We start from the raw sequence: 12116 nt of genomic DNA, 5'->3' as shown, positions 1-12116 counted from the left end.
TCCTACTACTCAGGGTGTTAAATGTAGCACCTGTGAGCCATTGTGTAGAAAATCAATTATACCTTGGGCCCAGTGATAAGAATTCATCTCCCCCTGAGCTCAATTTTCAAAAGGCTTCAAAAGGCCTCCCACCTCTTTCCTTTTTTCCAATGCAAATGAGCAACACTCAGGAAATTTGCATGCCAAATTCCAACAAGGGTTGCAAGCGAGTAAGTGGTCATATTTATTAGTAATAGCCGTAGTTAGATGAGTACAAGGTATTTAATAAATGTATGTTCAGTGAGAAGCATTTTTGTAGCACTTAACAGTTTTCAAAGCTTTCCCCCCTCCGTACATCCTCTGATTCTTAAACAAGCAAACAAACAAACCTAAAAGCCCTTCGATGAGGATAGAGGGAGATTATTACCCTCAAATTCCCGATGAAGGAAATAAGGCTCGAGGAAGATTTTATCTTGCCTGATATTGTAGAGCAGATTCATAATGGTCAGTTATGACTGGAAGTTGAGGGTGACTCTGGCTGGCCCTACGTCACCACAGTGCTGTCCCCACATGGTATTTCAGAAGGGAGAGAGGGACAAAATAGAAGTTGTACCAAGGGACTGCAGAAAGGGCAACCAAGAATAGCTAAAATCTATTAAAGACTTACTATGCATCTGTCATGGATATCACCTTTTTAGTTGGAGATAATTGTAGATTCCCATGTAATTGTAGGAAATGCGAGAGAGCCCGTGTCTCCTTTACCCAGTTTCTCCCAGTGGTAATATCCGGCAGAACCATGGAACAGTGTCAGAACCAGGATATTGACATCCATCCAGTTGAGATACACAGTATTTCCATCACCACTGGGACCCTCCTGCTGGCCTTCTATAGACACACCTACTTCCCTCTCAGCCCTTCCCCTTCTTAACCCCTAACAACCCCTAGTCTGTTCTCCATTCCTATAAATTTGTTTTTCAGGTAAGTGGAACTATGCAGCACATTATCTTTTGTGGGTTTTTTCTGGAGATTCAGCCAGATTGTTTCATGAGTCAATGAAGTTCATGCCTCTTCAGTGCTGAGTACTAGTCCATGGTATGGACGTGCCACCATGTGTCTAACCATTCATCTGGGCAAGGACATCTACATGGTTTCCAGCTTTAGGCTGTTACAAGTAAACATTCCCATATAGGTTTGGGTGTGAACATAGGTCTTTATTTCTCTGGAGTGAATGCCTAGGAGTAGTTATTGGGTTGTATGGAAGTTGCACGTTGGGTTTCTTTTTTTCTTTCTTTCTTTCTTTTTTTTTTTTTTTTTAAGATTTTATTTATTTATTTGACAGAGAGAGATCACAAGTAGGCAGAGAGGCAGGCAGAGAGAGAGGAGAAAGCAGGCTCCCTGCCGAGCAGAGAGCCCGATGCGGGACTCGATCCCAGGACCCTGAGGTCATGACCTGAGCTGAAGGCAGCGGCTTAACCCACTGAGACACCCAGGCGCTCCACATGTTGGGTTTCTTAAGCAATTGCCAGACTGTTTTATATTCCCACGAGGACCATATGAGTGATTCAGTTTTCCCACATCTTCACCAGCATTTGATGTCGTCACTATTTTTTATATTAGTCTTTCTGGTAGATGTATGCTGATATTTCACTGTAGTTTTTTTTTTTACATTTCCCTAATGATGGTGAACATACTTCCATGTGCTTATTATCATTTCTACATATTTTTGGATGAAACATCTCTTCATGTCTTTTGTTCATTTTCTATTGGATTTTTCTTTACTGTTGAGTTTTGAGTTTTTGAGTTTTATATATTGTAGATACTAGTCTTTTTTTAAAAAGAAGTTTATTTATTTATTTTTTAAATAATCTCTATACCCAAGGTGGGGCTTGAACCAACAACCCAAGATCAAGAGTCACACACTCTACCGGATGAGCCAGTCAGGCGCCCTGATACTAGTCTTTATGGGGATATTTGCTCCCACTCTGCAGCTTGTTCTTTCTCTTAACAGGATTTTGTGCAGAGCAAACTTTAAAATTTTGATGAAGTCCCATTTATCAATTTTTCTTTTTATGGATCCTGCTTTTGGTGTCAAGTATAAGAACTCCTTGCCTAGTCTAAGATCCTAAAGATTTCTTCCTTATGTTAGCTTCCAAAAGTTTTATTTTAGGCCAAGGTCCATTTTGAGTTAATTTTTGTATGCGGTGTGAAAATAAGGGAGGACCTCCCCTGTACCCCACAGCCAAAGGATGTCCAGTGGCACCAGCAAACTTGAAAAGACTATTTTCTTCTATTCAATTTTTCTTGCATCTTTGTTAAAATTCAGGTGAGCATATCTGTGTGGCTCTGCCGCTGGGTTCTCTGTTCTTTCTTGTTTCCTTTTTAACAAACTCTTGCAATAGATACTATCGTTATTTCAATTTCACAGATGAATAAACTGAGGAGCAGAGTGGATGCAAGTTTCTATCATCCAGCAGTTGCTACTATAAAGGGCAACCCATGAACCCATGAATGCTAGCAAGGAAGAAAAGGAAGAAAACTATATTAAAAATGGGCTCAGTGGCATTAAAAGTCATTCTACAATAAGTCAAATCAGCAAGAAGTATCCACGCTTGCTTTGGAGACCTCCTCATCGAGCTTATCAGAAAAGCACCAAGACACAAAATAACTAATCGCAGACACAATAAAGTGGCTGCCAACTGGCTTTATCAGTCTATTAGGCTCAATAAACATCACTTTGTTTTCCCTCCTAAGCTAATGAGACTCGTTATTTGTTCAATAAGGTAACCATCAAGTGAAGAAAAAAACAGTGTCCATAGGGGGCCCTCTACCTGTTGACAGACTGCTGGGACGGGAAGCCTGGCACTGTGTCCTGATGGCTCGAGAGACTTTATAAAAAATCCAGATTCTGGAGCCATTTGAGCAGAGTCTGGAGCTGCTTCTATTTCTATTTATTTATTCACCTTTTTTCCCATTTGTGCAAGGTTTGAAAGTTCTCCTTTCACTGGATGGGCAAGAGGACTAAAAGAAGTCTTAAAAAATGTGGCAGATGTTACCTTTTAGAGAAGAGGAGTCCAGTCCCATTTGGGGGACTTGAGGGGACAGAATAAACCCTTTTAAGGTGTGTCCTAGATTTAGTTTTGTAGGAAGTTAGAGCTTCCAGAAGTTGCCCACCCACTTCTTTCTCATACTCAGGACTGGGTGTGATTGCTAGAGATTTAATAGATTTTTAATTTATCAGAGACGGCTCTGCAGGGTCGAGAAGCATATTTCATGGACTCTCAAATAGTCAGTTGTGAAATGCAAATGTCAAAAACTTTGAATCTCCCGATTCAAATTGTTTAGGCAGAAGGGACTTTTCAGGTAGAGGGTGGTGGTGTGTTTCAGTAAGATTCTAAGACAGGTAACTGGAATTGTCATTCTTTCCTCTGATGATCAAATCGAGGAATGGGTAGTCAATGTATGGTCACTCCAGAATGACCTGTTCTGTGATTTCTCAAAACTTTATCTGTTGTCTCCTTAGTGTACAAACCACCTGGAACAGATATATGGTTCAGTCCCTAACACCCATCCCACTCTAGATCAGCCTATAAACACTGCTCACCTCTCTCTCACCCCTCGGAAGTTGGGAACACTGACAGAGACTTTCTGACACCCTCCCTTTTTCGTTCTTAAAGTCCATCCCTAGGGCATGGGAAGATCACACTTCTCCAACCCCTTGCAGTTGGATGGGCCATGAAGGAAAGTGACAAGTACGGCCCCAGGGTTTAGCATTAGACTGTTGCACAAGACCTTCCACCCCTCTCTTCCTCTGCTCCAGTGATTATGGAAGAATGTTTGGAGATGCAGGCGTCACAAGATTTCTGAGCCAACCCATGCGGATCACCATCTTGGAAAGTCTCTGGACTCCCAGTAGACTTTGCGTGAAACCAAAAGTAAATGTTTGCTGTGTGAAACTAGTGAGATTTGGGGAGTCCATCCTTCCTCCCTCCTTCCCTATTTTCCTTCCTTCCTTCCTTCCTTCCTGACAAAGGCTGCCCCATGCAGCACCTCATTTGAATGTATCTGGAATCTTAGAAGCTTGACTGGCCTCACCTTCTACAACTAGACCTTTAGGACTTGTTTGAAGTTACGTGAATCCTTTGAAGGAAAATCCTCCTCTATCAGCTAAGGTTGTCCTCTTCCACTGACTGGGCAGCTTTGGGAGGGACACACATGGAGCCATGAGGGAGAAGGGGACACTCACCTAGGCAGCCAGATCAGCCCAATCAACCTTGACCATCAATGAGATGACAGATGTTATAGCCAGGTCACCCTCCCTTTCTGGGGATTATTTGTTTCTAGAGTATGATTACTTTCAAGCTAAGACCCTTTTCTAGATAGGAGATAAAGTCAGATGGGGGATCTTTGGGAAATGTTTCCTTTCTCCTAAGAGGAAAACACTGGAAGAGGTAGTCTTTCTTTTTCCTCTGGATTCTAGGGTCTGGGTGTGAAGCCCAGGACTGACTGCTACAACCTTCTCGCTCTCAAAGGTGAGGCCAACACCAAACCTGATGGAGTAAATAGTCCATAGGTCCTTGATGATATCTTTGAGCTGCTGACTTCATCAGCCCGGGAACTTAATTCACCTCTTTTCTTTCTGTTATGTGAGCTAATACATTTCTTATTGTTCAAAGATATTTGATTTAGAATTTCTGTTACTGGTAATCAAAAGCCTCCTAACCGATAAATCCTGGCTATTAACAAGGCAAGTGAACCTTACCTCAGTCAGCGACTACCACTCTCATAGCAGACATTGCTCTGAGCTCAATTTCTCATTTAAAGGGGAAACTACATTAAAAAAAGATCATGTACAAACTTGCAATTGTTTCAAATGCTTCATAGTAAGGCTTTTAGACTCCACTTGAGCTAGTGAGAGAATCTGCCTTCCAGCTGCAGGTACAGGGTGCTGAGCCTTCCTGGCCAAAGAGGGGAGCATGGTCACTCCAGCTCCAGTCTCCCCATGGAGGTCCTGCCCTCCCCCCACCCCGCCCTGCTGGGCTCAGCATCTCCCCAGGGGGAATACAGAGGTCGTGGAAAAAAATCATCACAGTTGCAGAGGGAGTTTCAGACGGAGGGTAAGGAAATCTGAACGGAGCTTGCTGGCACCGTGAGACGCCTTTCAAGATGAGTTACTCTCCTTGGTGCCAGCTTCCCAAGATGGCGTGGTCTTTTATTATAGGGACCCAGGGAAAATATGGAGACTATGTGCCTGTCACTCCAGTTCTGAGGGATCCTAAAAATTCAGAGGAAACCTGAAATTCTTGATAGGACTTCCTTATCCCCTAGAGGAATGTCTGAAGGAAAGTCTATGCAGATCCAAATTATGCCTAAAGGATCACCTGGGAAGGCATTAAAAAGGGATCAAGTTGGGACCAGCTACTCAGTGGCTACAAAACAAGAGACCCAGGAATGATGACGGCGGGGCACAAGTGATGACAAAGGTGTTCTTGGTGTGTGTGAGTGTTTCTTCCTCTAAAATGTACCTGAATCCTGTGAGATTGTTTTTATATTACGTTATGTTTGTATTTTGGGTATGTAGATGTGGTTAGATAGGGTGAATTGTTAACTATGGTAAGTGATAGGGGGCCATCTTGGGTCCCTTGCACGCACTCATTCATTCTTCCATCCATTGAGAATATGTTTATCAAATAACGGCGACTTCATGCCAGACACGGTGCAGAGATACTATGAAATCAGTATATTGGAGAGACAAACCAAGAAGCAGGTCAAAATAACTTAACATGGCAAAAGGCATAAGAGATTATACCTTAGTAACTATGGGTTAGGAGCACAGAGGAAGAGCACTGCCCCCAACATGTATCCCACAGCACAGAAATTCTACCTGTACAGATGTATTTTCTTCAATTGAGAAAGTCTTCTTAAGAAGTCTCCTGTTCGAAAGATATTTTGCCTTGGGTTCTCCCAAAAAAGAAGGTCTGAGATAAGGGTCTGTGGGCAGGCAGTTTATTTTGAGAAGTAACTTGGGGATCTAGAGTGGGGGGATGGTAGAGAACAAAACAGGGAAGGAGGGGAAGGCAAGACAGGGTGCATCTGGGAGCTAGCTACCATCATGGGCAGGTGGCTTGGTCCCCCTGGAGGAGCTTCTGAGGAACTGTGCAAAAGACACGGGAGAGGGGAGTCTTAGCCATGGGCCCCTGTCTCTGTTGGTCCAAGTGTGTTCTGGGGGAGTGCTGACTGTGGACACCCACACGTTTGTGTGTGTGCACGCGCACTCATGTGCGCCTGTGCAGACACGCGTGTGTGTGAACGTGGTGGACGGGCTCCTGCAGGCCCCGGGGGGCAGAACGCAGAGGGAAGGAAGCACAGGTAAGAAAAGGGGCTCCAGGCTGCAACAGAGCACAGCAGCTGCCATAGTCCCGGCTGGGGGAACAGGCAGTCTGAGTCTACACGAGCCCGGGCCCCAAATCTGTCTGGCAGAGAGGAAAGGTTATCTCCCAGGGAAGAAGTCACTATTATGTCAGGTTAGCTCCCATGGCTGAATGCATTGTTCACATTATTCAATTCTAATCAAGCTTTTATCAAGCTTTCTAGTAGGGTGCTGGGATGCTCATTCAGGGTCCTCTTAAGGAAATGGAGCAGAGGACGGGTACAATTTGACACATTGCCAGGAGGAGAACAGTTTGGGGGCAGTGAGTGATGGTAGAGACAGGAGACCCAGGGGGCCGATTCAGGTCCCCAACTGCCTGAGAAGAGCCTGGCGAGAAGCCCACGGTCTCCTGTGGAAAACAGGAGAAGGCACCCAAAGCAAATCACTCCAACCTCACTCAGGAGGACTCCCTCTAAGAAGAGTTCAGATGAAGATGCTTCAAGACAGGACGCTGTGAGGGACTTCCAGAGAGCTCCGAGAAGCCTGCATCCTTAGCCTACTTTCTGAACGAACACCACACTGCAAAACTAGGCCAGTCCACGTGATTGAAACAGAAGACATGCTTCTGCAGAAGGCGAGGCCAGTTTCTATAAAGATGGGTCACGAGGTAAGCTTTCTCATTGCTTCCCCAAACTTGGGTTTCATAGGAGTTGAGTTACCCCACTGCTGCTTTCCACACAGAGCTGGGAGCTGACACACCTTTTCCCCGGGCCATAATTCTGCATTATAATAGAGTAACTGTCAGAACCCCTAGGCATCAGTTCTGACTCCTCTTTCCTTACTGGTGTTGAAAATACTTTAGATGTGTTTCGAAAGAAATGCCCTAGTGGGGCACCTGGGTGGCTCGGTGGGTTAAGCCTCTGCCTTCGGCTCTGGTCGTGATCTCAGGGTCCTGGGATCTCTGATCAGCAGGGAGACTGCTTCCCCTCTCTGTCTGCCTGCCTCTCTGCCTACTTGTGATCTCTCTCTTTGTCAAATAAATAAATAAAATCTTTAAGAAAAAAAAAATAAATGCCGTAATATTTTATCTTGGAAGGCTAAACATAGTCTGGAATTCCTCAAGCACCCTGGGCCCCCCATACATAGCACTTGGTTTGTTTAGTTGAACATGAAAACCTGGAGTTACAATGATGCATGGCTATAATTCTCAAACCAGAAGAGGATAAAAGAGAGACAGTGAGCCACAAATAAGGAATCAGAGTTTCAAATCTCACAAGCCATGGGCATAGTTATTAACTAGAGCTACTATTTCTCGAACACTTGTTCTGGACCAGGCCGCATTTGGCTCTCCCAATACAGCATGAAGTAGTGTTTGTTTCCTTTTTTTTTTAGTTTTTTAAAAAAAGATTTATTTATTTATTTTGAGAGAGATAAAGAGAGACACAGCATGGGGGGTAGGGGTAAGGGCAGAGGTAGAGACTCGTAAGCAGACTCCCGGCCAAGCGAGAAGTATGTCACGTGGCCACAGGACTCTATCCCACAACCCATGAGGTCGTGATCTGAGATGGAGCCGAGTTGGACGTTTAACTGACTGAGCTGCCCACGCACCTCATTTTCCCTATTTTACAATTAAGGAAATTAGATAAAGTAACTTGCCCCAATTGCCCAGTTTGAAGGGAAAAAAGCCAGGACTCACACTGGGTCTGATTCTGAACCCCAGGCTTCAGATGCTGAGTTGGGAAAAAAGTGATTTTTATGAACAAGAATAAAAATATAACTCATGAAAACATCCTCTCTCCAAAGGGATAGAGTCGAGACATTTCTTTTTTTCTTTTTCTTTCTTTCTTTCTTTCTTTCTTTTTTTTTTTTTTTTTTGATTTTATTTATTTAACTGAACGAGTGAGAGAAAACAGGAGCATGGGGGAAGGGCAGAGGGAGAGGGGAAGCAGGCTCCCTGCTGAGCAGGGAGCCCTATGCAGGGCTCCATCCCAGGACCCTGAGATCACGACCCAAGCTGAAGGCAGACGCTTAGCCGACTGAGCCCGGGTGGAGCCCGGGTGCCCCAGTGGAGCCATTCCTAATAATTTGTCAAAACTGCTCCAGGTTCTCGGCTTCATGAGCAGAGATGTTAGTTACCCTTTCTCCTCCTTGATGATTCCTCTACAAAATGAGGCCACCCGGCCACCACCTCCCCCGGGGCTCCCCAAAGGCCGGCCAGTTTGGTCTACACACTCCTGCGAATTACCCAGAGTTAGAGGCGGGGGTGGGGCCCGCTGGCTATAAAATATCTTTCTTCCATGAGGAATATCGCTTGCTGGGGCTGAAGACTCTTCTTGGAGACCCAGAGCTAAGGACAGAGTAATGTCGCCGGGCTAAGAGAATTTTCCTTCCTTTCTTGACTCTAAGGATGTTTGATTGCGTCCCACAGTGCTGGAAGGAGAACGCGCTGGGTAGATCCGTCGCCAATTTTGGCTCTTCCTGACGGTCAGGCTGTGGGATGATCGATCCACCTCTCTTTATTACGAGACTTCCTCTTTCACACACATGGATGCCCACTGAACCCTTCGGAGGCCACTTGTCAAGTAAAATGAGGCTCTTGAAAACAACTGAATGAACAACCTCCTTTCTCAAATTTTAATCGATTCTTTCATTTTGCCCTTGCTCTTGGTGGGGGACTTAACATTGTCAATAGGCACCTTTTTTCCATCCTGCCATCTTACCTGCTCTAGGGGTCTTTCACCTTCTCCTGTGAAGCAGGATCGATGTTCTCTTATTCTCTGTCATTTGGATGTTACCTTGGGCAAGCAGGAAGGTTTTTTTTTTTTGGGGGGGGTGGTGTTTTTGTTGTTTTAAATAACATCAGGAGCTCTGCTGCCCACAGAAATCAACAACCAGGAGAAGCAAGAAGTGGATTACTACCAAAATCCTTTTTGTTCTAAATTGTAATCAACTATATTGGATGCGAGGGTTGTCCATTTTAAAAATTTAATAATGGGTTTTGGCCCTCTTGGTTCTATAAAAAGGGCATTTATAAATATTAATATGGAATACCATGGAAAGAACAATACATAACAATAATGAGAATCACAAAATCCCATCACATTTGACACTGTCATATCACCAGCTTAAAGATTAGCAGGTTAACCTTAGAGTTAAAAATATTGCTTCGTGATTAAAAAAAAAAAAAATCTCTGCATTAAAAAAGCTCCTTGTTGCATTATATATTCCTTTTGCTTTTCTTATTTTTCTTCAGGTTATGGGATCACTGTTTCGATTAACATTTTTGGGGAGAGCAGGCTTAGGGGAAGGTGGTGGGTTGGGTTATCTGCCTTCTTTCTTGCCCACGTCGCGCTCAGCTTGGCTTTTGTATAATTCTAACCCCTGACACTGCTTGAGTCAAAGGCCTGGTGACTAATACCCCCATTTTAGCATTTTTTTTTTTTATCCACCCGAAGCACCATTTTAAATGATAAAGTTACCCAAGGTGTCAGTTTTCACCAGTATTTCTAAATACATCTAGTAAAAATGCAGCAATTTCATAGAAAATCCAAGCTATTGAGATCTAATCACGGCTTAAGCGGTGGCTTTATTCAAATCTGGATCACCAATATGGCTTAAGATGTAAATGAAGTGCAGAGAGAAATAAAGCAAGAAAATCTGTGATGGTCTTTCTCTCTGCTGTTTGATGCCCAGCCCTTATCAGTCAATTAATGCCGCTCAACTTCAGCGGCAGCTTCCGCGGAACGGCCCCAAGAGCGGCTGTCCTCCTCCAGCCTGAGCCAAACAAAACACACTTTCAGTAGCCTTAATAGGAAACGGGGGTAAAAAAAAAAAAGGTCAAAATAGACAGGCTTTGCCAAATAAATCCCGAAGATCCATTCTAATTTCCACCCGTGGATCTCTTAAGTCGTCCTGGATGCCCTTTATGATACGTTGATCCACACTTAGTTTCATTAAAACTTTGTGACTTGGTATTTTTCAACCTGATAGCTTCACTGAACTAGTTCTCAGAGTGTTTGCTAAGCCGCTATGCATAAAACTACTTTGCTTCATGGTGGCTTCTAATATCACCTAAATGCAGGCAGCGGCCGTTCTGGAAATGAACCTGATCTACATGCATTCCATCTGAGCTTGGGAATTACTTTGCTTTTGCTTTTCCTGGATGTCTTGGGAGGGAGAGGTGCCGGCCTCGGCACCCCCCACCCTAAGCTCTCCTGAAACCGAATGCTAAATTATCTCCCACCCCGTATTTGTTCTGGAAGCAATCTACACGGACCACGACTTTTATCTGCTAAGGTTTCCAACTGGGATTAACAGATGCTAAAACATTTGGGGAGGAGGGAGAGAAGGAGGGGCCCGCAGAGGAGAGAAAAGAATTAAAATGAAGGTCTCTTCCAACAATGGCACAGCAAAGGCGGGGGAGATCCGGGACTCAGCTTAAGAAGCAAGAGGTTTCGCTGAGGGGTGCACCATGAACCTGGCTTCATGGACATGGATTTTAAAACGGTGAAAGGGAAAAAAAAAAAAAAAAAAGCCGCTCTGGACTCTGGACTCTGGGCTCCCCTGAACTTTAACTCCGGGCTGGCTGGGTATCCGTCCTGATTAGTGCCACTTCGGCTTCCCTCTGCACCCTGACATCTGACAGAGGCCTTTAGTTCTTTATCAATGGCCGTGGGCCATCTACGTCACTGCAGCCGACAGAACCCTTGGCAAAGGGTTTCGAAAGAGGTGGAGATCATTTTTCTAGGGTGAAAGAAAAAGATTAAACATAAAATAAATAAATCAGCCAGGCAGGTAACAGACTCCTAGCTCCAGGTGAACGTGTCCTTGTCCTGTATTGAGGTAACCCAGTGTCCCTCAAAGTTCCACCCAGCACGACAGGAGGATGGTCTTGCTCTTCGGCATCCCCTTGCTGGGATTAAGGGTGAGAAACCGGTCCTCCCGCAAGCCAACCTGGCCTTCTTCCACTGGCTCTGTCTCAGGCTGGGAAAGGAATGGGCCAAGAGCCAACACCAGATCTGCATTAACACTGATCGATTGTCAGGCTTTGCGATCCAATCAACCTGGACTGGAAACCTGACTCATGAGGTGGCCAGCTTCTGAGCAGGAGCGCCCTCTGCAAGGAGAGGTTAAATGAGATACTTTGTGGGAAGCGCCTGGCCTGGTCGCTGGCCTGTGCTTCGTGCCTCATAACCAACAGTTTCTGTCATGAACGTTTTTATTGTCCCAGGAGGACTCTGCAAGTACTGAGAGCTGGCCTGAGAGTGCCTGTTCACGGGGACTCCTGGAGAAAGCACACACGCCCCAAGGCATAAACCTCCATTTGGCTAAGGGTTGTGAAAGCCTCTCCCTAGAACCACACAGAGCCCGTCCCCCCCCCCCTTTGGGATATTTAATTCCACACGCTGCCCGTTGCCGGATGGTATGTGGGAGAAGGTGAGAACCACCACCGGGCAGGCTTGAGTGCCCAGGAGTCCTGGGACAAAGTGAGCTCTCAGAACACAGCACAGTGGGCTCCGCTAGGGAGACTGTGGCCCTACCTGCCTTCTTCCCTAGGCTCTTCCCAGGGCATTTTCCAAGATGGCCACAGGTGATCTGCTCCCAAGACCCCATGCAACCAACGGTTACCGACAATGCTCAATTCTGCTTTCTTTGTCAAGAATCTGTAAGCTCTAGGAACCTGGTTCAGAAAAGCGAAGCCTTGCGATGAGAGACCGATGGGTGTAAAGACCAGAGGGATGGAGGGAGAATCAGCCATTCGGAATGTTTC

Source organism: Mustela erminea, chromosome 5, assembly GCF_009829155.1.
Source record: "Mustela erminea isolate mMusErm1 chromosome 5, mMusErm1.Pri, whole genome shotgun sequence".
Taxonomy (NCBI): domain Eukaryota; kingdom Metazoa; phylum Chordata; class Mammalia; order Carnivora; family Mustelidae; genus Mustela; species Mustela erminea.
This window is presented reverse-complemented; position numbering follows the sequence as displayed.